A 27646-nucleotide genomic window follows, 5' to 3' on the forward strand; every position below is an offset into this window, starting at 1 on the left:
TATTCCCGTTGTAGATTATATATTTTATTTGTCCGGACTTATCATGTATTTTTGAACGAGACTCGTTTCATAATTTCCCGAATAGAACATTACCGTGTGTCTAGTTTGTACGATTGTTTGAATAAATAGTTTTTTACGCTCATTACAATCCCTAGAGATTAATATCACAAGAGTGATCGGGGTTTCCTAACCTTTCTCACTATCGCTCTTTGCTATGTAAGAGAGCATGAGTTCGACCATAAGACTGAATGAAGAAAAAAATCTCAATAAGACAAGAGAATAAAAATGTACTCACACATACACTATTATGTATGCGAGTAATATGAAACCTTTGCTTGTCGCCCACAATGTCTGGATAGTTAAGCAAACAACAGTGGTAGGCCTCTATGTGGCGAATACGTAATCGCGTAATCCTTCAATTATTACACATACGCACCAGTGGTGTAACAATCGAAATGCATTGCCAAGCAATTGTTGTAATGAACAAAATAAGAAAATTTCGAATTTGTAAGTGACCTGCAGCATAAAGAAAACATATGTTTTTGTTGCTTTGTTGTTGTTGTAGCTATACAATACTGTTATAAGTCTGCAAACAATTGAATGTGGTATACAGTGCGCATACTCTGAGAAACCTTAGACCTTTTGTTCTCTCTCACACACACATAAATACAACTGTAACATGCTTTAACGACCCCATACGATTCATAGTTGACAATGACTAGGCTAGTAGAGCTAGTGTTTGTTTTCTTTTGCCATTGTTGCATATGAAAAAGTGTCGTTTAATTCGTAAGGCTTCATCTTTGATTTTATATAAAATGCGTCGTTCTTGTTTTTTTTGCGGTTCGCACTAAAAGTGTCACTACACGCAGAGCAAATAAATAAGGCAAGGTGTTGAAAACCTTGCTATTGGTTTTTTATTGACTAAAGAGCTTAGAGGTCATTTTCGATTGCATAAAATTGTCTATGGAAATTTTAGTTAATATATTGTGCTTTTGGCTGGGGGCGGGGACCTTCAAAACAAAAAGGGGTTATTTTCAATTGGAAGACCTAGTTTTACCAGACAAGGTCATGGGAAGTTATCTAATAACCAAGGAGGCTTGTCTATTTGGTGTCTTTTATTTTCCCCCCAAATGTAATAGGAGGTTTTGTCTCGTTGGCTGGTTTTGAATAATAATACGAAATATATTTCTAGAGGATTATTTACTTTTTAAATTTATATTTCTTATGCATTAAAAAGCTAAATTAGCGTTTTGCTTGAAATTTACAAAAAATAAAATTGGAAACATTAGGTTTTTCAATGGGTATCAAAACTTAAATTCTTCGACTTTTTCGATAATTTATAAAAATGGGCGTACAAATTAGGGGAATTAACTCCTTCACTACCGATGTCCACCTAGGAGGACATTCGAAAACGACACCAAACTCTATTTCTCCACTTAGTTTCGATTTATTTCTCGATGTTATTTTAAAGTAAAAACTGTAATCTAAGCTATAAATATTTTCCATATTGGTGAGCACTTCTTTAAAAATAAACAAAAAATACGACATTTTGGGTCCAATTTTCTACTGTATGTCTCTACACACAAAAAAATTTCACGAAAATTTTTGCAATTAAAATTTTAATTGAGTTTTAAAAAATATTCAATTAAAAATTTAATTGATTCAACAATTTTTTTAATTGAAACAAAAATCAATCACAAAAATAATAGTATCAATTAATTTTTTAATTGGATCAATTAACTTTTGAATTGACCTTCAATTAATTTTTTAATTGATACTATCATTTCAGTGATTGAAGACATTTCAATTAAAAATTAATTGGATCAATTAATTTCGTGATTGAATCAGAAATTTTTTTTTTGTGTGTAGTAAATTGACATTCATATAAAAGCTATAGTTGATATTTTTTCGGGCTTTTTTTGTATTTTTTCTCACACTTCAAACGATATTATAGACCAAACAGCGCTTATTTTCGTCAGACCATTTAATTACAATTCAAGAATCAAGTTTCCAGAACAATCTCATATAACATAGCTCTTGAAGTAATTGAGCTAAGTTCTCAAAATTACAATTTTTGTTCTACGTGATGTTAGTACAAGTAAACCCAGAAGAAAAATTAAAGTTTTTACCATTGGATTTAATCGGCAGTAAAAGGGTTAATCACATATGATTAAATCTCAAAATTGGTCACTTTAGATATCAGCAGATATACCCACATATGATGAGATATAAGGGCAGATGTAACATCAGATCCAATTATATATAGGGATAGATATTTTTAAATCTAAGACATTAGATCTAGGTTAGGTTAGGATAGGTGGCAGCCCGATGTATCAGGCTCACTTAGACTATTCCGTTCATTGTGATACCACATTGGTGAACTTCTCTCTTATCACTGAGTGCTGCCCGATTCCATGTTAAGCTCAATGACAAGGGACCTCCTTATTATAGCCGAGTCCGAACGGCGTTCCACATTCCAGTGATACCACTTAGAGAAGCTTTGAAACCCTCAGAAATGTCACCAGCATTACTGAGGTGGGATAATCCACTGCTGAAAAACTTTTCGGTGTTCGGTCGAAGCAGGAATCGAAGCCACGACCTTGTGTATGCAAGGCGGGCATGCTAACCATTGAACCACGGTGACTCCCAAGACATTAGATCTAGGGCAATATTGAGATCTATTTCTATTTCCACAGTAATTATATATGGATAGATCTTAGCATTATTCCGACTCTTGGCACGAAATAAAATTTTGATAAAATTTTCTAAAGAAATAAAATTTTGACAAAGTTTTCTATAGCTTTTTTTTAAATAAAGAGAAATAAAATTTTGACAAAATTTTCTATAGAAATAAAATTTTTACATTTTCTATAGATATGAAATTCTGAGAAAATTCTCTATAGAAATAAAATTTTGACAAAATTTTTAATAGAAATAAAATGTTAACAAAATTTTCTATAGAAATAAAATTTTAACAAAATTTTCTATAGAAATAAAGTTTTAACAAAATTTTCTATAGAAATTAAATTTTAACAAAATTTTCTATAGAAATTAAATTCTAACAAAATTTTCTATAGAAATTGAATTGTATACACCAATAAAATTTTAACAAAATTTTCTATAGAAATAAAATTTTCTATAGAAAAGAAATTGAAAAAATTTTCTATAGAAATAAAATTTTGACAACATTTTCTATAGAAATAAAATTGTGACAAAATTTTCTATAGAAATAAAGTTTTAACAAATTTTTCTATAGAAATTAAATTCTAAAAAAATTTTCTATAGAAATTAAATTGTATATAGAAATAAAATTTTTACAAAATTTTCTATAGAAATAAAATTTTAATAAAATTTTCTATAGAAGAAAAGTTGAAAAATTATCGATTGAAATAAAATTTTAATAAAACATTTAATAAAACATGACAATAAAACTTTGAATATTTTCTAGAGAAATAAAATTGTGACAAAATTTTCTATAGAAATAAACCTTTGATATTTTCTAGAGAAATAAAATTTTGAAAAAATTTTCTATATAAATAAAATTTTGACCAGATTTTCTATAGAAATAACATTTCCGACAAATTTTTATATAAATAAAATTTTGACCAAATTTTCGATAGAAATAAAATTTTGACAACATTTTCTATGAATAAATATTTGGGAAAATTTTGTTTAAAACTTCAAAATAAAATTTTTTAAATTTGGTAGAATTTTTTTATAATTTTCTTGAAATTTTGGTAGATTATTTTTGGCACGAGTGGCAACTGTGGTTATTGAACTTTTCAAAATCTTTCTATAGAAAAAAAAAATTGAAAAAATTTTCTATAGAAATAAAATTGTGACAAAATTTTCTATAGAAATAAACCTTTGATATTTTCTAGAGAAATAAAATTTTGACAAAATTTTCTATATAAATAAAATTTTGACCAGATTTTCTATATAAATAAAATTTTGACCAAATTTTCGATAGAAATAAAATTTTGACAACATTTTCTATGAATAAATATTTTGGGAAAATTTTGTTTAAAAACTTCAAAATAAAATTTTTTAAATTTGGTAGATTTTTTTTTATAATTGTCTTGAAATTTTGGTAGATTATTTTTGGCACGAGTGGCAACTGTGGTTATTGAACTTTTCAAAATCTTTCTATAGAAAAAAAAAATGAAAAAAATTTCTATAGAAATGAAATTGTGACAAGAAATAAACCTTTGATATTTTCTAGAGAAATAAAATTTTTACAAAATTTTCTATATAAATAAAATTTTGACCAGATTTTCTATAGAAATAACATTTCCGACAAATTTTTATATAAATAAAATTTTGACCAAATTTTCGATATAAATAACATTTTAACAACATTTACTATGAATAAATATTTTGGGAAAATTTTGTTCAAAAACTTCAAAATAATTTTTTTTTAAATTTTGTAGAATTTTTGTATAATTTTCTTGAAATTTTGGTAGATTATTTTTGGCACGAGTGGCAACTGTGGTTATTGAACTTTTCAAAATCTTTCCAAGTTTGGAAAATCTTATTGTTCGAAGTTTTAAAAATCGAAACGAATCGACTTCAGTACGATTATTGATAATTCGACTTTTGACTTCGCGACTTTCTTTTGTCATTTTAATTTCGACATTTAGAATTTTTCATTAAAGTTCGATTACTTCACCCAGAAAAAAGTGTAGCCACCATTAAAGAAAATGTAGGTTTATGTTGGAAAACTTTAACTAAAATATTTTACTAATTGCAAAATCATAAAAATAGTTAATAATTTTTGTCAAATTAAAAAAAAAATATTTGTTTCTGTTTTTTTTTTATAAAATTCTGTTTGGCTAACTTGTGTTTATTTTCTTTTGTTAAAGTTAATTTCCCTGAGGACGGACAACGATGGTGTTCGAAATATTGGAAAAAATTAAAAATAAAACACTATAAAAAACTAAGATTTTATATTGTTTTATTACAACATGACCTCAAGCCTTACAAACTCTACAAAAATTTTTTTATAAAATTTCACATTTTGGAAGAGTAAAATTTACTCACTTGAGAATTTCAGCAAAATTCACCCATTTGAGGAGAATATGAACTACTTTCATATTTAGTAAAATTGTGTACTTCATTTGTATAAAATTTGTTTTTTTCTCATTTTTAGTTCACGTCCTTAAAGTAAGCAAAAATATCTCACATTTGGCAAAAGATCAACAAAAATAAATCAATTTTCATGCATTAAAATAAAGTTAAATCGGCGATAAATAATATCTTCACCTTTTTCTGGGAAAATTTTATTTATATACAAAATTTTATTTCTATAGAAAATATTGTTAAAATTTTATTTCTATAGAAATTGTTGTCAAAATTTTATTTCTATAGAAAATATTGTTAAAATTTTATTTCTATAAAAAATTTTGTCAAAATTTTATTTCTATAGAAAATTTTGTCAACATTTTATTTCTATAGAAAATGTTGTCAAAATTTTATTTCTATAGAAAATATTGTTAAAATTTTATTTCTATAGAAAATATTGTTAAAATTTTATTTCTATAAAAAATGTTGTCAAAATTTTATTTCTATAGAAAATTTTGTCAACATTTTATTTCTATAGAAAATGTTGTCAAAATTTTATTTCTATAGAATATGTTGTAAAAATTTTATTTCTATAGAAAATTTTGTCAACATTTTATTTCTATAGAAAATTTTGTCAATATTTTGTTTCTATAGAAAATTTTATCAAAATTGTATTTCTTTAGAAAATTTTGTCAATTTTTTTTTCTATAGAAAATTTTGTAAAAATTTTTTTTTCTATAGAAATTTTGTCAAAATTTTTTTTTCTATAGAAAATTTTGTCTCTATAGAAAATTTCAGGGTGCCTTAGTTGGAAAGGAATAATTTTCAAAATCTACCATTTTTGGTAGAATTCTACCAACTGTGCTAAAAAAGTATATTTATAAATTACACAAATAAATCAGTGCATTATTTTTGAAGCAAATTTTCCCTCTAAGAAATGAGACGAGTTACGACCACTCGACTACCACAGTTAGGTTAGGTATAGTGGCAGCCCGAAATTTCAGGCTCACTTAGACTATTCAGTTCACCACTGTGGTAAAACAATGAATTGAATAGTTTAAATGAGCCTGAAATATCGGGCTGCCACTATACCTATAGGTTGTAACTCGTTTCATTTCTTAGAGGGAAAATTAGCTTCAAAAACAATGCACTGATTTATTTGTGTAATTTATAAATATACTTTTTTCATAGTGTACCAATATAGTTAGTCTAGGTATTACATAAATATTTTAGAATGTTCAACTACCATATAACTCATTCCATTGCTGTTTTCGTAACCCAAACAAACAAATGTCAAATTACAATAACAAACTAGTGGGTGATTCAATCACGTGTATCAAAACAATAACAAACCCATCATCTGGTATTTTGCTCACCATCTCTCTCTCATGAGAATTTCCAGTCTGCAATCTAACAATTGTTAACCGCAAAAAGATATCTCTAAGCAAATAGTATATGTGGGTGTGTGTGTGTATGAAGGAGAGTATGAGTAAGTTGTGAAAACCTTCCATTACAGAGAATAACATTGCGTGAGAACATCTATTGTAGGGAGATGGAAGCAGAAAACATTTGTTTTGATAAGAGCAAAACAATAATAAACGTTTGATGCCAAAAGAAATAAGAAAACAAAAATTGTTATTGTACCATACATTCGAGAACGGGAGAACATACCCAAGTTTGTATACAGTGGTTACAAAGCCAAATATTTGGTTTGACAAAATTTTCTATAGGAATAAAGTTTTAACAAAATTTTCTGTAGAAATAAAATTTTGACAAAATTTTCTATAGAAATAAAATTTTGACAACATATTCTATAGAAATAAAATTTTGAGAAAATTTTCCTTTAGAAATAATCTTTTGACAAAATTTTCTACAGAAATAAATTTTTGACAAAATTTTCTATAGAAATAAAATTTTGACAAAATTTTCTATAGAAATAAAATTTTGACAAAATTTTCTATAGAAATAAAATTTTGACAAAATTTTCTATAGAAATAAAATCTTGACAAAATTTTCTATAGAAATAAAATTTTGACAAAATTTTCTATAGAAATAAAATTTTCTATAGAAATAAAATTGTGACAAAATTATCTATAAGAATAAAATTTTGAGAAAATTTTCTATGGGAATAAAGTTTTAACAAAATTTTCTATAGAAATAAAATTTTGACAACATTTTCTATAGGAATAAAGTTTTGACAAAATTTTCTGTAGAAATAAAATTTTGACAAAATTCTCCAAAGAAATATTTGTGGGGTAGATTTCTGGTACGATTTATTTTATCAATTTAAAAAAAAAATTGAAAAAGTTTTCTACAGAAATAAAATTTTGAGAAAATTTTCTATAGAATTAAACTTTGACAAAATTTTCTATAAAAATAATATGTTGACAAAATTTTCTATAGAAATAAAATTTGGACAAAAATTTCTATAGAAATAAAATTTTGCCAAAATTTTCTATAGATACAAAATTTAAAAAAAAAATCTATAGAAATAACATTTGGACAACATATTCTATAGAAATAAAATTTTGATAACGTTTTCTATAGAAATAATATGTTGACAAAATTTTCTACAGGAATAAAGTTTTGACAACATTTTCTATAGAAATAAAATTTTGACAAAATTTTCTATAGAAATAAAATCTTGACAAAATTTTCTGTAGAAATAAAATTTCGATAAAATTCTCTATAGAAATAAAATTTTGACAAAATTTTCTATAGAAATACAATCTTGACAAAATTTTCTATAGAAATAAAATTTTGACAAAATATTCTATGGAAATAAAGTTTTGACAAAATTTTCTATAGAAATAAAATTTTGACAAAATTTTCTATAGAAATAAAATTTTGACAAAATTTTCTATAGAAATAACATTTTGACAAAATTTTCTATAGAAATAAAATTTTGACAAAATTTTCTATAGAAATAAAATTTTGACAAAATTTTCTATAGAAATAAAATTTTGACAAAATTTTCTATAGAAATAAAATTTTAACAAAATTTTCTATAGAAATAAAATGTTGACAAAATTTTATATAGAAATAAAATGTTGACAAAATTTTCTGTAGAAATAAAATGTTGACAAAATTTTCTATAGAAATAAAATTTTGACAACATATTCTATAGAAATAAAATTTTGACAAAATTTTCTATAGAAATAAAATTTTGACAAATTTTTCTATAGAAATAAAATTTTGACAAAATTTTCTATAGAAATAAAATTTTGAAAAATTTTTCAATAGAAATAAAATTTTGACAACATATTCTATAGAAATAAAATTTTGACAAAATTTTCTATAGAAATAAAATTTTGACAAAATTTTCTATAGAAATAAAATTTTGACAAAATTTTCTATAGAAATAAAATTTTGACAAAATTTTCTATAAAAATAACATTTTGACAAATTTTTCTATAGAAATAACATTTTGACAACATATTCTATAGAAATAAAATTTTGAGAAAATTTTCTATAGAAATAAAATTTTGACAAAATTTTCTATAGAAATAAAATTTTGACAAAATTGTCTATGGAAATAAAATTTTGACAAAATTGTCTATAGAAATAAAATTTTAACAAAATTTTCTATAGAAATAAAATTTTGACAAAATTTTCTATAGAAATAAAATTTTAACAAAATTTTCTATAGAAATACAATTTTGACAAAATTTTCTATAGAAATAAAATTTTGACAAAATTTTCTATAGAAATAAAATTTTGGCAAAATTTACTATAGAAATAAAATTTTGACAAAATTTTCTATAGAAATAAAATTTTGACAAAATTTTCTGTAGAAATAAAATTTTGATAAAATTTTCTATAGAAATAAAATTTTAACAAAATTTTCTTAGGAATAAAATTTAAAAAAAAATTCTCCATAGAAATAAAATTTTGACAAAATTTTCTATAGGAATAAAGTTTTTATAAAATTTTCTGTAGAAATAAAACATGTCTAGGCAATATAACATAAGTGTGTAGATATCCACGAATTAAATTTGGCAAATCTCCTTAGCCACCCAGTCTTTTTCTGGCATACCCATTTGGGTTAAACATTTTTTTGAAAATTCATGCAATACTACTACCACACTGTGTGTTAGGTGAGGGAAATGCGTTTGCAGAAAATCAAATTCAAACCTCCAACTCGAACATGTTCTATACTCGCCATCGACTCATCTTTGTAGTCTGTACAAGGAATTCTGCTACAACAAAAACCAAACTTGTCATGTAAACACAAAAGAAATAGCGGTAAAATACCAACAATGAATGTTGGTGCCATTTTGGCAAATGGATGTATGAATGAAAAGTGTTGTTGGTATATCTGGCCAAGTGACTGAGTGATGGCCAGCCTGTTGGGTTGCTTTCTACATTTGTTGTGTTATTGTAGTTTGCAGATCTTGGACTATATTTTTTTTATTGCCAAACTTTAAGTGCTTTCGATTGTATGGGGCGGGTGAGTGTGTGTGTGTGTGTGTGTGTGAGCGTGCATTCATTTCAAAAGGTTTAACATGGAAACACCACAACACCAACAAATCTCAAAATTCAGTCTTACTCAAGCAACGCGTGCGGCAACAACGAGAAAATCAAAACAATACCAGAAACGGTTCTTCTATTCTCTTTTTCCCCTAAAATACTTAAATCGCAATGAAATCTTAAAATTTTTGTTAAAATCCTAAATCCTTGTCTTCTTGTGTAGAAAATTTTCCTGTTTCACATGAATCTCCAATGTAATGAAATTAAAAAGTAATAATAATAATAAATTATTGGGAAAGCCTATGATAACAGAAGTGAAAATTAAAGATGAAATTGAAAACATGTGTTGAATAATCGCAATAAGTGATATGTGAAAAACGAAAGAAGTTTAGACAACTTAAACTAAGAAAAAAATTAAACTAATAGTTCTAGAAAAATTACATTATCTTAAAATTAAAAAAAAATGATCTATTACAAAATATATAAAAAATAAAATCAATCTGAAAATTTTGTAAAAATGATTTTAATAGAAATTATTTTATTCTTGTGAAGTTTGAATCGTTTGAGTTAATGTTAATGGGGAGAGATACAAAATGTTTATGGTTAAATTTTTAAAACATATACGACACTTTTTACAAAAGTGCAATTTTAAAAAACTTTTTTTATAAATCATATAAAAAGTAAATATAAAAAATTAAAATAAAACAAGTAAGGAAAATAGAAAGTCAGGCGGGGCCGACCGTGCGTCACTTTGTAAATCTACATTTTCGAAATCTCATCTATGGCCATATTAGTGACAATCAGGCCAAAGCTATTTATGGTAGAAGCGATTCAATATGGCAATTGCAAAATATTGGGAAAAATTAATAAAATATTTAAAGAAGTCGAGCTTAAAAAAAAAACATTAATTTATTGTTCTAACATAAAAGGTCGAAAAAATCGTCCTGTGGTCATAAAAATGCATATGGGAGCTATATTTAAACTGGGAGCCACCGTGGTGCAATGGTTAGCATGCCCATCTGCATACACAGCGTCGTGGGTTTAAACCCACTTTCGACCAAGCACCAAAAAGTTTTTCAGCGGTGGATTATCCCACCTCAATAATGCTGGTGACATTTCTGAGGGTTTCAAAGTTTTTATACCCTGCGCCACACTGTGGAACAGGGTATTATAAGTTAGTGCATATTTTTAAATGGTTTCACTGCCATGTGGAACGCCGTTCGGACTCGGCTATAAAAGGAGGTCCCTTGTCATTGAGCTTAACATAGAATCGGGCAGAAGTCCACCACTGTGGTATCACAATAGACTGAATAGTCTAAGTAAGTAATATCGGGCTGCCACTATAACTAACCTAACCTATATTTAAATCTTAACCGATTTCAATAAAATGGATAGTAAGTAAGAATATTAATTTTACTTCCTGTGCAAAATTTCATGTAAACCGGAGTGAAATTTTGGCCTCTGTGAGAATATGAGTGTAATTCGGGCAAAAGATATATATGGGATATATAGCTAAATCTGAACGGATTTCAACCAAATTTGGCATACTTTACGACACTATAAAACATAAAGCAAATTAGGGTATAATCTGGCTTTTGGGGGGGATATAAATGCTTATCGGGCGAAAGATATATATGTGAGCTACATATATATCTGAACTGATTTCTTCCGAAATCAATAGGGTTCTATTCTGACCAAAAACACATACTTGTGATAAATTTGAAGTCGATTTGAAGTTCGACCTATACTCTGATCACAAAAAAGTGTTTACAAACAGGCGGACGGACGGACATGGCTAAATCTTTTTTTAAGAGATCTATTAAACAAATCTCGGGCCTAGCACAAATCTTGCTGTTTTTACAAAATCCGTTTTTTTTTTTTAATTCAATATAACTCCTTTCAATAAAGATCAGCGGTTTATAGCCTCCCTCTACTTTAGTGCGATTTTTTCACATATCCGCCTAGCATACGAAGGCCCATGCACTCAATCAGCTTCCAAAAAGTTTTCAGCGGTGGTTTATGTCCTGCTGAGTGTTTCAAAGAAACTCTGAGTGTTTTCATACATATTGTGGCATGCCTTTCAGACTCAGTCATAACAAGTATATACAGCAGTAAGTTCGGCCGGGCCGAATCTTAAATACCCACCACCATGAACCAAATATTAGGGTTTCCTTTGAAATTTCAGGAGGGCTTGAGGACACTTCCCGAAGATAAATTTAAAGATTTCACCTATGAGGACTATATCAGATTCTGGATTTATAAGAACCATTTTTGTTTGAGTTTTAGAGGAATCATTAATATATCTTGTAAGTGTGCAAGAAAATTATAAAACAACGTCTTGATTTGAAATCTTAAATCTGTAAAAGTAAAATCTGGAAATTTTACATTGAGTTTCAAACAATTTTCATGATCAGTATTTACAATTTCAGGCAAATCAGATAAAAACTACGGTTTCTAGAAACCCATGAAGTTAAATCGGGAGATCGTTCTGATGGGGGCTATACTAAAATATGGACCGATACTCACCGCTTTCGGCACACCTCTTTATGACCCGAAAATACCTCTAGATTTACAATTTCAGGCAAATAGGATAAAAACTTCGGATTCTAGAAGCCCAAGAAGTAAAATCGGTCTATATGGGGGCTATACCAAAATATGGACCGATACTCACAATTTTTGGCACACCTCTTTATGGTCCCAAAATACTTCTAGATTTCCAATTTCAGACAAATTGGATAAAAACTACGGTTTCTATAAACCCAAGACCCCAAATCGGGAGGTCGTTTTATATGGGGACAATACCAAAACATGGACCGATACCCACAATTTTTGGCACACGTATTTGTGGTCCTACAATACCTCTAGATTTCCAATTTCAGGTAAATTGAATAAAAACTGCGGTTTCTATAAGCCCAAGAAGTAAAATCGGGAGATCGGTCTATATGAGGGCTATACCAAAATATGGACCGATACTCACAATTTTTGGCACACTTATTTGTGGTCCTACAATACCTCTAGATTTCCAATTTCAAGTAAATTAATTAAAAAGTGCGGTTTCTATAAACCGAAGAAGTAAAATCGGGATATCGGTCTATATGGGGGCTATACCAAAACATGGACCGATACTCACCATTTTTGGCACACCTCTTTATGGTCATAAAATACCTCTAGATTTCAAATTTCAGGCAAATTGGATAAAAACTACGATTTCTATAAGCCCAAGACCCCAAATCGGGAGGTCGGTTTATATGGGGACTATATCAAAACCTGGACCGATATAGCCCATCTTCGAACTTGACCTGCCTGCAGACAAAAGACGAGTTTGTGCAAAATTTCAGCACGATTGCTTCATTATTGAAGACTGTAGCGTGATTACAACAGACAGACAGACAGACGGACATCGTTATATCGTCTTAGAATTTCTCCCTGATCAAGACTATATATACTTTATATAGTCGGAAATCGATATTTCGATGAGTAACAAACGGAATGACAAACTTATTATACCCCCGTCACCATTCTATGGTGGTGGGTATAAAAAGAGGGTCCCTTGTCATTGAGTTAAACATGAAATCGGGCAACAATCACGGTTGCCACTCGTGTCAATAATAATGTAACAAAATTTTAAGAAACTTTTACAAAAACTCTACCAAAAAAAAAATATTTGGCATTTTTTTTTTATTAAAATTTCAATTTTATTTCTATAGAAAGATTTGTCAAAATTTTATTTATGTAGAAAATTTTGTCAAAATTTTATTTCTATAGAAAATTTTTTCAAGTTTTATTTCTAGAGATTCTTTTTCAAAATTTTATTTCTATAGAAAATGTTGTGAAAATTTTATTTCTATAGAAAATTTTGTCAAAATTTCATATCTATAGAAAATTTTCTCAAAAATCTTATTTCTATAGAAAATTTTGTCAAAATTCTATTTCTATAGAAAATTTTGTCATAATTTTATTTCTATTTGTTGTCAAAATTTTATTTCCACGGAAAATTTTGTAAAATTTAATTTCTATAGAAAGTTTTGTCAAAATTTTATTTATGTAGAAAATTTTGTCAACATTTTATTAAATTTTGTAAAAATTTTATTTCTATAGAAAATTTTGTTAAAATTTTTTTCTATAGAAAATTTTGTCAAAATTTTATATCTATAGAAAATTTTGTCAAAATTCTATATCTATAGACAATTTTGTCAAAATTCTATTTCTATAGAAAATTTTGTCATAATTTTATTTCTATAGAAAATGTTGTCAAAATTTTATTTCCAAAGAAAATTTTGTAAAAATTTAATTTCTATAGAAAGTTTTTTCAAAATTTTATTTATGTGGACAATTTTAACAAAATTTTATTTATGTGTACAATTTTGTTAAAATTTTAATTTTATAGACAATTTTGTCAAAATTTTATTTCCACAGAAAATTTTGTAAAAAATTTATTTCTATAGAAAATTTTGTCATAATTTTATTTCTATAGAAAATTTTGTCAAAATTTTATTTACACAGAAAAGTTTGTAAAAAATTTATTTCTATAGAATGTTTTGTCAAAATTTTATTTCTATAGAAAATTTTGCCAAAATTTTATTTCTATAGAAAATTTTGTCAAAATTTTATTTCTATAGAAAATTTTGTCGAAAATTTAATTCTACAGAATATTTTGTCAAAATTTTATTTCTATAGAAAATTTAAAATTTTGTCGAATATTTAATTCTACAGAATATTTTGTCAAAATTTTATTTCTATAGAAAATTTTGTCAACATTTTATTTCTGTAGTAAATTTTGTCAAAATTTTATTTCTATAGAAAATTTTTCTAAATTTTATTTCTATAGCACATTTTGTCAAAAATTTTATTTCTATAGCAAATTTTGTAAACATTTTATTTCTATAGACATTTTTGTAAAAACTTTATTTCTATAGAAACTTTTGTCTAAATTTTATTTATACGGAAAATTTTGTTAAAATTTTTTTCTATAGAAAATTTTGTAAAAATTTTTTCTATAGAAAATTTTGTCAAAATTCTATTTCTATAGAAAATTTTGTCAACATTTTATTTCTGTAGAAAATTTTGTAAAAATTTTATTTCTTTAGAAAATTTTGTCAACATTTTATTTGTATAGAAAATTTTGTCAACATTTTATTTGTATAGAAAATTTTGTCAAAATTTCATTTCTATAGAAAATTTTGTCAAAATTTTATTTCTATGGAAAATTTTGTCAACATTTTATTTCTATAGAAAATTTTGTAAACATTTTATTTCTATAGAAAATTTTGTAAAAATTTTATTTCTATAAATTTTTTTGTCAAAATTTTATTTCCACAGAAAACTTTGTAAAAATTTTATTTTTATAGAAAATTTTGTTATTTTTTTTTTCTATAGAAAATTTTGTCAAAATTCTATTTCCATATAAAATTTTGTCAAAATTTTATTTCTATAAGAAATTTTGTCAGAATTTTATTTCTATAGAAAATTTTGTCAAAATTGTATTTCTATAGAAAATTTTGCCAAAATTTTATTTCTATAGAAAATTTTGTCAAAATTTTATTTCTATAGAAAATTTTGTCAAAATTTTATTTCTATAGAAATTTTTGTCAAAATTTTATTTCTATAGAAAATATTGTCAAAACTTTATTTCTATAGAAAATTTTGTCAAAATTTTATTTCCACAGAAAATTTTGTAAAATTTAATTTTTATAGAAAGTTTTGTCAAAATTCTATTTCTATAGAAAATTTTGTCAAAATTCTATTTCTATAGGAAATTTTGTCAAAATTCTATTTCTATAGAAAATTTTGTCATAATTTTATTTCCACAGAAAATTTTGTTAAAATTTCATTTCTATAGAAAATTTTGTCAAAATTTCATTTCTATAGAAAATTTTGTCAAAATTTTATTTCTATAGAAGATTTTGTCAAAATTTTATTTCTATAGAAAATTTTGTCAAAATTTTATTTCTATAAAAAATTTTGTCAAAATTTTATTTCTATAGAAAATTTTGTCAAAATTTTATTTCTATAGAAAATTTTGTCAAACTTTTATTTCTATAGAAAATTTTGTCAACATTTATTTCTGTAGAAGATTTTGTCGAAAATTTAATTCTACAGAATATTTTGTCAAAATTTTATTTCTATAGCACATTTAGTCATAATTTTATTTCTATAGCAAATTTTGTAAAAATTTTATTTCTATAGAATATTTTGTCAAAATGTTATTTATGTGGACAATTTTGTTAAAATTTTAATTCTATAGAAAATTTTTTCAAAATTTTATTTCTATAGAAAATTTTTTCAAAATTTTATTTCTATAGAAAATTTTGTCAAAATTTTATTTCTATAGAAAATTTTGTCAAAATTTTATTTCCATAGAAAATTTTGTCAAATTTTTTTTCTTTAGTAAAAAGGAGAACTCCGTGGTTTTTAGAGGGCTGAATTTCCAATGAAATGGAGATAAAATGATTGTTGGGTTTATTTAAATCTAATTTGAAAAAAAAAACGTAACTTCGTAATTTCATAGTAAACAATACAAAATTAATTTAATTAGTATTTTTTTTTTCAAAAATGTGCCACTGAACCACCTTTTATTGCAAGTGTTAGTTAGAAATTCTACAAGTCTGTTAGCTAACTTAAGTTCTTTAGTGATGGGATAGTAAAGACAAAAACCATGGCAGACAAAAAACGAAAGATTCAGTATTGAAGGCTTGAGTGTTTCTCAGTCTATAAAAACTGATAATTAGATGTTATTGAAAACTGATGCAGGATACCAGCACATAGACAGATGGATAACATTAGATCGTCGTAGAATTTCATCCTGATCAAGAATATATATATATATTTATTTCGGCGTTTCTGCATATTTCGGCAAATTTATTACACCGTTTTGTGATCTGTCGCAAAATCGACTTTGGTAAAATTCAAAAAAAGGCAAAACTCGACTTTTCTAACATTTATGAAAAATTGGAAAAGTCCAAAAAATCGAAAACTCAACTTTTTGATCTTCATTACAACCATTAGGGAGAACTCACCCTCTACATTTCGCAAAAAAAAAACATAAAATTGTATCATTTCATTTCGCACATGTGCTCTACCAAATTTTCGATACTTTCATTGAAGTTGTTTTCACCCTACCACACCACACCACCCTACAACAATTTCACCTCATAAATAGAAAGAGTGGGTTATGGTTGTTATTGTTGTTCAAAGGAAATACTTTTTGGAGGCCGGTTTGTTGTTATAATCGAACATGAGTACCATGCATGGGAGTATAAAATATAAGTGTGAGTGTGTCTGCTTGAGTGAGTAAGTATTAATCAAGTGTTGTGTGAGTACCATTGTTGTGTTTGGTATTGCAACGATTTCGTCATATTTAACCTTATTGGCAAACGTTGACCTAAAATAACATCGGTCTTGTGCGCAAAATGATATAGCCCACATATTAAGATTGAAAAGCAACTGAAAATTGTTTTCAAAACGAAAAATCTGTATATGCAGATATTTGCAGAGGGGAGTTCATTTGTACATATATGTATGTCACATTCAAGAGCTATAAAATCTAAAGAATGAATTAGCCTTCATATGGAGTAGAGTTTATTTTTAGATTTTTACAACATGAAGAATGTACGCAAAAAGGATATCTTCATATTAGGGATACAAGTGTCAAAAATTTTGGAAAGTTGGTTTTTTTATAAACTTCTAAATTGAAAAGTCGAATTTGAAATAAATTGAGAATGAACATAGATCATTTTATGCTGAAAACTCCTCAAAGAGTCGAAAGTCGATTTTTTCAAATTTTTAAAAAGTTGAAAAATTAGCTATGTCATATTTAGAAAAAGCCGACTTTTGCAAAAGTCGAATAGTTAAAATTCGATTTTTTCAAATCGAAAAGTTGACTTTGGCAAATTTTGATAAGTAGAATTGTCGACTTTTTGATTCTCATTACAATCCTACTTCACAGTTACATGGACTTTAAGGGATATAAAATCGAATATTAGGGATATAATATCGAATATCGTCGAATCAATTAGAAAAATTTTGAAAATCGAGAAAAAATCAAACTTGCATTGAAGTGGGACAGAATATAACTCATTTTATGCTGGGAACTCCCCACAAAAGATACAGTTTTAAAATCGTAAAAGTCGAAAGTCGACTTTATCAAACTTAACAAGTATATATTGCCGTAAGTTCGGCCAGGCCCAATCTTATGTACCCTCCACCATGGATGACAGTCTTTCGTAGAAACTTCTACGAAAGACTGTCATCCACAATCGAATTACTTGGGTTGTGGTATCTTAAAACTTCTTAACATCGTTTTCTAAATTGTAAGTTAGTCCATACGTGGTAGAGAGCCAGAATTGAAATATGGGGTTGGCCTATATAGGGGCTATACACAATTATGAACTTGATATGGACCAATTTTTTGTGATTGAGGATCGATTTATCTGAGTGCTATATATAACTATATACCGATATGGATCTCGTTAGGCATGGTTGTTAACGGCCACATACTAGCACAATGTCCCAAATTTCAACTGACTCGGATGAAATTTGCTCCTTCAAGAGTCTCCAAAACCAAATCTGGGGATCAATTTATATGGGGGCTATATATTATTATGGACTGATATGGACCACTTTTGGCATGGTTGTTAAATATCATATACTACCACCACGTACCAATTTGCAACCAGATCGGATGAATTTTGCTTCTCCGAAAGGCACCGGGGGTCAAATCTGGGGATCGGTTTATATGGGGGCTATATATAATTATGGACTGATATGAACCAATTCCTGCATTGTTGTTGGATACCATATACTAACTTCAGGTACCAAATTTCAACCGAATTGGTTGAATTTTGCTCTTCCAAGGGGCTTCGGAGGTGAAATCTGGGGATCGGTTTATATGGGGTCTATATATAATTATGCACCGATGTGGACCAATTTTTGCATAGTTGTTAGAGACCATATACTTACACCATGTACGAAATTTTAGCCGGATTGGATGGCATTTTCTTCTCTTAGAGGCTCCGCAACCAAATCTAGGGATCGGTTTATATGGGGCATATATATAATTATTGGCCGATGCGGACCAATTTCTGCATAGTTGTTAGAGACCATATGCTAACGCCATGTACCAAATTTCAGCCAGACCGGATGAAATTTTCTTCTCTTAGAGGTTCCGCAAGCCAAATCTGGGGATCGGTTTATATGGGGGCTATATATAATTATGGACCGATGTGGACGAATTTTTGCAAGGTTGTTAAGGACCATATACAAAGACCATGTACCAAATTTCAGCCGGATCGGATGAAATTTGCTTCTCTTTGAGGCTCCGAAAGACAAATCGGTGGATCGGTTTATATGGGGGCTATATATAATTATGAACCGATGTGGACCAATTTTTGCATGGTTGTTAGAGACCATATACTAACACCATGTACCAAATTTCACCCGGATCGGATGAAATTTGCTTCTCTTAGAGGGTCTGCAAGCCAAATTTGGGGGTCCGTTTATATGGGGGCTATACGTAAAAGTGAACCGATATGGCCCATTTGCAATACCGTCCGTCCTACATCAATAACAACTACTTGTAACAAGTTTCAAGTCGATAGCTTGTTTCGTTTGGAAGTTAGCGTGATTTCAACAGACGGACGGACATGCTCAGATCGACTCAGAATTTCACCACGACCCAGAATATATATATACTTTATGGGGTCTTAGAGCAATATTTCTATGTGTTATGGTGGAGGGTATAAAAATAGAAAGTCAAATAGTCGTAGGTCGTTTTTTTAAATTTTGGAAAAATTGGAAAAATCAAAGTCGACTTTTGTTGAAATTCATTTTGTTTTTTAATTTTGAAAAAATCAAAAATTCAACTTCGAATTATCGGCTTTTTGATTCTCATTACAATCCCTGATTCATACATCGTTGCTTTTACATATCATTGATGTGGTTTCATTCATGAAATGTCAAGCAATGATTTAAACGCAACAATGTTCCTCCTCTTTATCTCTCATGCTATGCGATGGCAATGTCATGCAATTAACACTTGGCCATTTTATGGGCAAACACACTCACAATAAACCTTCAAGTCAATGAGTTTTTATACAGAGATTGTCATTACCTCCTGCCTTCATGGTTTCCCAGCATCCTGTCCGCCACACAGACTCGCCTATGTGTCTATAAGGATTTGTGTTTTTTTTTGTGGTCGTATTATTTTATAACCATACTCAAAAATAGTTACAAACGTAGGACCTATTCAGGCAGCCTTCAATTTCGCCTCCATAAGTCCTCAATCTCCTTCCGGTGGCAGGGGATCCCCAGCATTTATGACTTCAATGTTTTCTGATCTCCTTGAGTGTCCTTGAATTTGATATTTGTATCTTTTTTTTTTGGCCTTCAATAGTTTTACAATTTCAATATGACATTTACATCACTATAGGTCGATTCTTTGTTTATTACAAGAGATGGGAAGGAGAGAATGAAATCCTCTCCTACGAGCCGAGAGGAATTATATTGACTTGGTGTTTACTTCCCTGTTATTACTCTGAAATGTAAATAAAATTTCTCAGTCCAGCTAGGACATAAGCTCTTCTTTCCTTCCGTGTCATAGTGATAGTGATATGCGATAGATTTTCATTTTTATATTTTTCTTTTTATACCCTCCACCATAGGATGGGGGTATATTAACTTTGTCATTCCGTTTGTAACACATCGAAATATTGCTCTAAGACCCCATAAAGTATATATATTCTGGGTCGTGGTGAAATTCTGAGTGGATCTGAGCATGTCTGTCCGTCCGTCCGTCTGTTGAAATCACGCTAACTTCCGAACGAAACAAGCTATCGACTTGAAACTGGGCACAAGTAATTGTTATTGATGTAGGTCGGATAGTATTGCAAATCGGCCATATCGGTCCACTTTTACGTATAGCCCCCATATAAACGGACCCCCAAATTTGGCTTGCGAGGCCTCTAAGAGAAGCAAATTTCATCCGATCCGGCTGAAATTTGGTATATGGTGTTCGTATATGGTCTCTAACAACCATGCAAAAATTGGTCCACATCGGTCCACTTTTACGTACAGCCCTCATATAAACGGACCCCCAAATTTGGCTTGTGATCGCTCTAAGAGAAGCAAATTTCATCCGATCCGGCTGAAATTTGGTATATGGTCTCTAACAACTGTGCAAAAATTGGTCCATATCGGTCCACTTTTACCCCCATATAAACGGAATTTGGCTTGCGATCGCTCTAAGAGAAACAAATTTCATCCGATCCGGCTGAAATTTGGTACATGGTGTTGGTATATGGTCTCTAACAACCATGCAAGAATTGGTCCATATCGGTCCATAATTATATATAGCCCCCATATAAACCGATCCCCCGATTTGGCTTGCGGAGCCTCTAAGAGAAACAAATTTCATCCGATCATGCTGAAATTTGGTACATGGTGTTAGTAATGGTCTCTAACAACCATGCAAAAATTGGTCCATAATTATATATAGCCCCCATATAAACCGATCCCCCGATTTGGCTTGATCCGGCTGAAATTTGGTACATGGTGTTGGTATATGTTCTCTAATGACCATGCAAAAATTGGTCCATATCGGTCCATATCGGTCCATAATTACATATAGCCCCCATATAAATCGATTCCCAGATTTGTCCTTCGAAGCCTCTTGGAGGAGCAAAATTCATCCGATCCGGTTGAAATTTGGAACATGGTGTTAGAATGTCGTCTCTAACAAACACGCAAGAATTGGTCCATATTGGTCCATAATTATGTATAGCCCCCATATAAACCGTTCCCCAGATTTGATCTCCGGAGCCTCTTGGAGGAGCAAAATTCATCCGATCCGGTTGAAATTTGCAACGTGGTGTTAGTATAAGGCCGCTAATATCAATGCCAGAATTGGTCTATATCGGTCTATAGTTATAAATAGCCGATCCCTAATCACACAAAAATTGGTCATAGTCATGGTTGCCACTCGATCCAAAAATAATCTACCAAAATTTTATTTTTATGGAACACATTTCTATAGAAAATTTTGTAAAAATTTTATTTCTATAGAAAATTTTGTAAAAATTTTATTTCTATAGAAAATTTTGTCAAAATTTTATTTCTATAGAAATTTTGTTAAAATTTTATTTCAAAAATATTTTTGAGTGTTGTTGACCTATTTTATGTTTATTCTGATTATTAATTTTGTTCGGCTTGAGGTCATAGGAACAATCGATTATTGATTTGTTTTAATATTTATTTCCAATATTTCGGTTAGTGCCACTAACCATCTTCTGGGATTTTGTATCTACATAAATTACAAAAATTAAATTACTTTTAATGTTCACAAATCACAATATTATTTTAGATATAATATATTGAAAATAACTAACGTGAGTTCGTGTGATGCTGTTCGTTCTGCAAGTCGCCGTACACTAAGCTTCGTTTGTGTCGATGCTTGTTTATGATGTGTCGATACATTCTCGCACATTCTTCCGTGTCTTTTTTGAAATTCATTCTCTTGTCAGGAGAGAGATCTATTATATTAAGCATCTCAAGAGTGTATCTACGCCTATGATTATTCTCTTGAGCAAGTATCTCGACGTCTGTGAAGTTGGGCTTGTGTCCTGTTGTTGCACAGTGAGCTGCAAGTGCTGTTTTTTGCTCTACTGATTTGTCTACAGCTTTAAGGTCTGATTTATGCGACGAAAGTCTTGTCTTAAGTTTGGTCATTGTAGTGCCAACATATGCCATTGGGCATATGTTGGACTTGTCTCCATTACATTTAATTTTGTACACTATATTACTCCTGTCCTCATTCTTTATTTTTGACTTTGTGTTGCTGAATAATTCCTTTACTGTTCTCGGTGTGCGTGAAGCAATTTGAATCTTGTCCTTGTTGTATACGTCCGATTTGAAAAAACGCTCTGAGAATCCTTCAACGTAAGTCATGGGTTTGTATGACTTATCCTTATTATGGTCCGGCTCTTCAATAGTCTTAGTTATAATGTTTTCGTCAAGTGTTTTATTTTTAACGCGATTTATTAGTCTGCTTATTATTCTATTTGGAAAATCGTTTGTGGTCAATATTTGTCTTATCTTTATTTCATTCTCCTTGTGGAATTCTGCATCACTTATCCTTAAGATTCGATCTATAAAATTGATTGCTGTCATATGGATTATACTTTTATTGTGTTTTGAATTATAATTTATTAGTCGTCCAGTTGCTGTTGGTTTTTGATACCAATTCAGCCTCAAACAGTTATCATCTCTCAGTATGTTACAGTCTAAATATGGTAGCTTGTTATCCTTCTCTAACTCCATTGTAAATTGTATTTGACTGTGGAATGAGTTTAATGCGTCAAGAGTACTTGTTGTATTTTGAATCTTTGGTGACGTTCTTTAAGATACTAGATATATATCTGCACATCTTATACGATGGTGCATTGATCGATGAGCAAATCGGTCTCAATGGTGTTCCTTCCTTGTGTACCTTCGGAAGGCCGTAAATGCTTGGGGCTATAGCAGATTTACTCGTCAATTTATTCTTTTCCTCGATGCTGATTAGGTTTTCTTTATATAATTTTTCCACTAATTTATTATTCTTGGTTTGAAATTTCGATGTTGGATCAATTTTTAACCGTTTGTAACAGAGAATGAAGCCGCCGAGTCGCGCCGCCGATTTCAGTCGCCGCCGACCATTTTTTGCCAGTCGACGCCGCCGCCGAATATGTCGGCTCATCTCGACTCAAATTTAGCCGCCAATTAATCAAAAATATTGGTTTAAATCAAAAAACTTTATTAATAATTGTAGTAATTTTAGTCAAAATTTTGAACCTTTCACCCCCAATCAATCTATTTCAAAGTGTTATAATAATTTTGCAAAAATTTACCTCAGAAAATTTGAATGAAATGTAAAATTTGATTGTACGATTGGTTGTACAACTAATCTCATTACCATTCGAATAACTTCAAATTGATTTTATAATGGATAATTGTCCGCCGCCGAAGAGACTTATTTATATCGGCTTAGCCGTCAAGCCGCCGCCGCCGGATGCAAAAATTTAATGTCAGCCGCCGCCAACAAAAATGGGTCGGCTTCATTCTCTGGTTTGTAACTACACATGTCGTGTATTATCGCATGCATTTTGGATTTGTATTCTTTGCTGTCCATAGCAACAGTTTTTCACCTTTATCCGCACTTAATATTTAAACATCCTTGTTGTCTTTCAAATATTTCTTCGTTTGAGCCACTGTACCTAGTATAAATTTATCTCTTTTGTTTACGTTAGTCTTGTGTAAATGGTCATCTATCAGTGTTGTGAACTTTGTTCTTGCTATTTCTTGTTCTTCTTTGTCATCTGTAGTTCTCACCAAGTCTTCTCCTTCTGCGATGACTTTCAGTAGAGGAAATTGAGCTCTCGTCAAAGGAGCGAGTACTTCGGGCTAGTGAGAGAAGCCACTGCACATTTGTTGGTATGTGTTTGTTCGTTGTATTTACAAACCATTGCTCGTTGAACTTTATGTTGATCTCTTTGTTGTACTGTTGTAGTAGATTCTCAAATTTCTTTCTGTGGGTGGTTTTGTTTTTGTTGATTTGACTGTTGAAAAGAGAAAGTTCGCCGTCGATAAATAGTTTTAGATCCTCATTGATCAAGAGGTCTCTCAATTGAGTATGTATTGATGTAATTTTCTCACTATTGAGCTTGATTTGTTTGTGTTTTTCTTGTATTAGAAGCTTCAAAATTTTTAAGTGAAAATTGTAGTTATGATTTGCTAATGTTTTTTCTACATTTGGCGCGATTTTGTTGTTGCTGTCTGTAAATATATCATATATGTGTTTGGTAGTATTGACAATGAAGTTAGGGATAATGCCGCTTTCTCTGCATTTTATCAGAAAAGTCACAGACGATTTTAAGTTAGCTTTCTGTTTGTTATGTCTGGAATACTGTTTGGTGATTTTGTAAGAGTGAGCATTAGAATTTCTTTTAATTCTTGTGTAGATAGTCATTTTTGGTGAATATTTCTATAGAAATTTTTTTCCAAATTTTACTTCTATAGAAAATGTTGTCAAATTTTATTTTGTCAAAATTTTATTTCTATAGAAACTTTAAACTTAAGTATATACGTATTTAATCGGTCTTTTTTAGTTTATTATATACCACGTATAGACTATGTGGTATATATTACGGTGTTAGGAAGTTTTAACATACCTTGCCATCTTGCCTTGCGATTGTGGATGACAGTCTTCAGTAGAAGTTTCTACGCAATCCATGGTGGAGGGTACATAAGCTTCGGCCTGGCCGAACTTACGGCCGTATATACTTGTTTATTCCTATATTCATGGTATGATATTCTAGATAGTCTATCCATCACTGCGTTGTTTGCAAACAGAAGAATATTGGAAAAATGTTATTTGCTTTTTTAAATTCTTCTCTTTTCCTGGAAATCCCATATATTCAAATTTGAAAGAATGGAATGAAAATAAGTTTTGGATAGTATGCATACACGTCGACGGTTTTAAAAAATTTTAAGCTTCATCCCCTAAAGCATGAGCAAGTTACTGTAGACATATTATTCAGATCACTATGATTATAGTATTGACTACTTGTGGAAGCGGGAGTGGCCACGAAGTGGGCTTTGTCATTCCGTTTGTAACACATCGAAATATTGCTCTAAGACCCCAGACCCCATAAAGTATTTATATTCTGGGTCGTGGTGAAATTCTGAGTCGGTTTAAGCACGTCCGTCCATCCATCTGTTGAAATCAAGCTAACTTCCGAACGAAACAAGCGATCGACTTGAACTTGGCACAAGTAGTTTTTATTGATGTAGGTCGGATGGTATTGCAAATGGGCCATATCGGCCCACTTTTACGTATAGCCCCCATATAAACGGACCCTCAGATTTGGCTTGCTCAGCCTTTAACAGAAGCATATTTCATTCGATCCGCCTGAAATTTGGTACATGATGTTTGTATATGGTCTCTAACAACCATGCAAAAATTGGTCCACATCGATCCATAATTATATATAGCCCCCATATAACCGATCCCCAGATTTGGCTTGCGGAGCCTCAAAGAGAAACAAATTTCATCCGATCCGCCTGAAATTTGGTTAAAAGCTGCAAACACCGCTCACAATCATCAACACGTTGTTGTTTTTGGTCAAATGTGAGCTCGCGCGGCACCCATTTTGCACAGAGCTTCCGCATATCCAAATATTGATGAATGATATGACCAACACGTTCCTTCGATATCTTTAAGGCCTCTGCTATCTCGATCAACTTCATATTACGGTCATTCAAAATCATTTTGTGGATTTTTTTTTATGTTTTCGTCGGTAACCACCTCTTTCGTGCGTCCATTCCGTTCACCGTCCTCCGTGCTCATTTCACCATGCTCGAATTTTGCATACCAATCAATTTTTGTTGATTTCCGTGGACAGAGTCCGGAAACTCATTATCAAGCCAAGTTTTTGCTTCCACCGTATTTTTTCCCTGTTGATTATTTATGACAATAAAATTTTTTCCGCACCCGATCAACTTGTAAGGGAAGATTGTCTGTGTCAAGAAACCCAGGGTTTTGATCCATCTATATATACACTTTTTTATTTCCATGCCAATAAAACAAAAATATAGTCGTTTTTTTTTTTTTAATTTTCTAATTTTGGTTCTTAATGTGTTAAAAAAAACATACACACAATTTTTTTTGATTCCCGCTGGTTTTTGTACTGCTTATTGGAATGTTTTTGGTGAATTTTCTATATTTGATTTTGCCTTTTGTTTCTCTACAAAGACAACATTTTGCGAGAAAATTAATTATGGCATATAATTATTTACGAATTTCAACGGCTATAAAATTAAAAAAAATTAATTCGATTTCTAAGATTTTGCATATTTTCTATAAGATTTGAAATTAAACAATAATGATAAAAACAAAATAATAAATAAATTCCACTGCAATCTGTCATATATATATATATGTATGTATATTCTCTGATATGTAATTGTATAGGAAATGAATGCTATCAATTCTTAAGTAACCTTGTTGCTTTCCCAATTTCTTAAGGTGTTTTTACTTCATTGCATTTCATGTCTAGAGGTCAGTGTCGAAACCAAACACATTCAATTGAACACAAGGGCTAAATGTGGTTCATATTCATGGCCCTTAGTAAGGGCCAGTAAGTAAGTAAGTATATATATATATATATATATATATATATATATATATATATATATATATATATATATATATATATATATATATATATATATATATATATATATATATATATATATATATATATATATATATATATTATATATATATATATATATATATATATATATATATATATATATATATATATATATATATATATATATAAATATATATATATATATATAAATATATATATATATATATATATAAATATATATATATATATATATATATATATATATATATATATATATATATATATATATATATATATATATATATATATATATATATATATATATATATATATATATATATATATATATATATATATATATATATATATATATATATATATATATATCAGGGATCCGGAGCGGAGCGTGGAGCGGAGCGGAGCAAGCCCTTTTTTTGCCGGAGCGGGAGCGGCATTTCTAAAATCCGGAGCGGAGCGGGAGCGGAGCGGGAGCGGAGCGGGAGCGGAGCGGTTTCCAAATGAAAAACCGCTCCGCTCCGAATAAAATATTACTTGAATGAAATGTGTAACTTTGAAATTACTTAGTACTTAGCGTAGTGTGAGTAAACGTTTAAAATGTACGATATGTATTTTTGTACGTACGTACATTGGGGAAAACACAAAGTGTATATATATATATATATATAATATATATATATATATATATATATATATATATATATATATATATATATATATATATAATATATATATATATATATATATATATAATATATATATATATATATATATATATATATATATAAATATATATATATAATATATATATATATATATATATATATATATATATATATATATATATATATATATATATATATATATATATATATATATATATATATATATATATATATATATATATATAT

At 29.1% G+C, this 27646-nt stretch overlaps 1 protein-coding gene across 7 annotated transcripts in view; it reads left to right on the forward strand.

Moving 5' to 3' along the window:
- The window catches only part of Eip63F-1 (Ecdysone-induced protein 63F 1), a 223752-nt gene that overhangs the window by 83915 nt on the left and 112191 nt on the right, over positions 1-27646 (forward strand). For 2 of the 7 annotated variants that reach the window (XM_075307842.1, XM_075307844.1), the window contains exon 1: positions 9609-9785. The exons of 4 other annotated variants lie outside the window; for them this stretch is intronic. The gene's annotated coding sequence lies outside the window, so the exon portion shown is untranslated. Of the gene's footprint in view, positions 1-9608; positions 9802-27646 lie in introns of those variants that run through there. One more of the 7 variants, XM_075307843.1, reaches the window with a different exon arrangement.

This window comes from Haematobia irritans, chromosome 4, assembly GCF_050003625.1.
Source record: "Haematobia irritans isolate KBUSLIRL chromosome 4, ASM5000362v1, whole genome shotgun sequence".
NCBI classification, from domain to species: Eukaryota; Metazoa; Arthropoda; class Insecta; order Diptera; family Muscidae; genus Haematobia; species Haematobia irritans.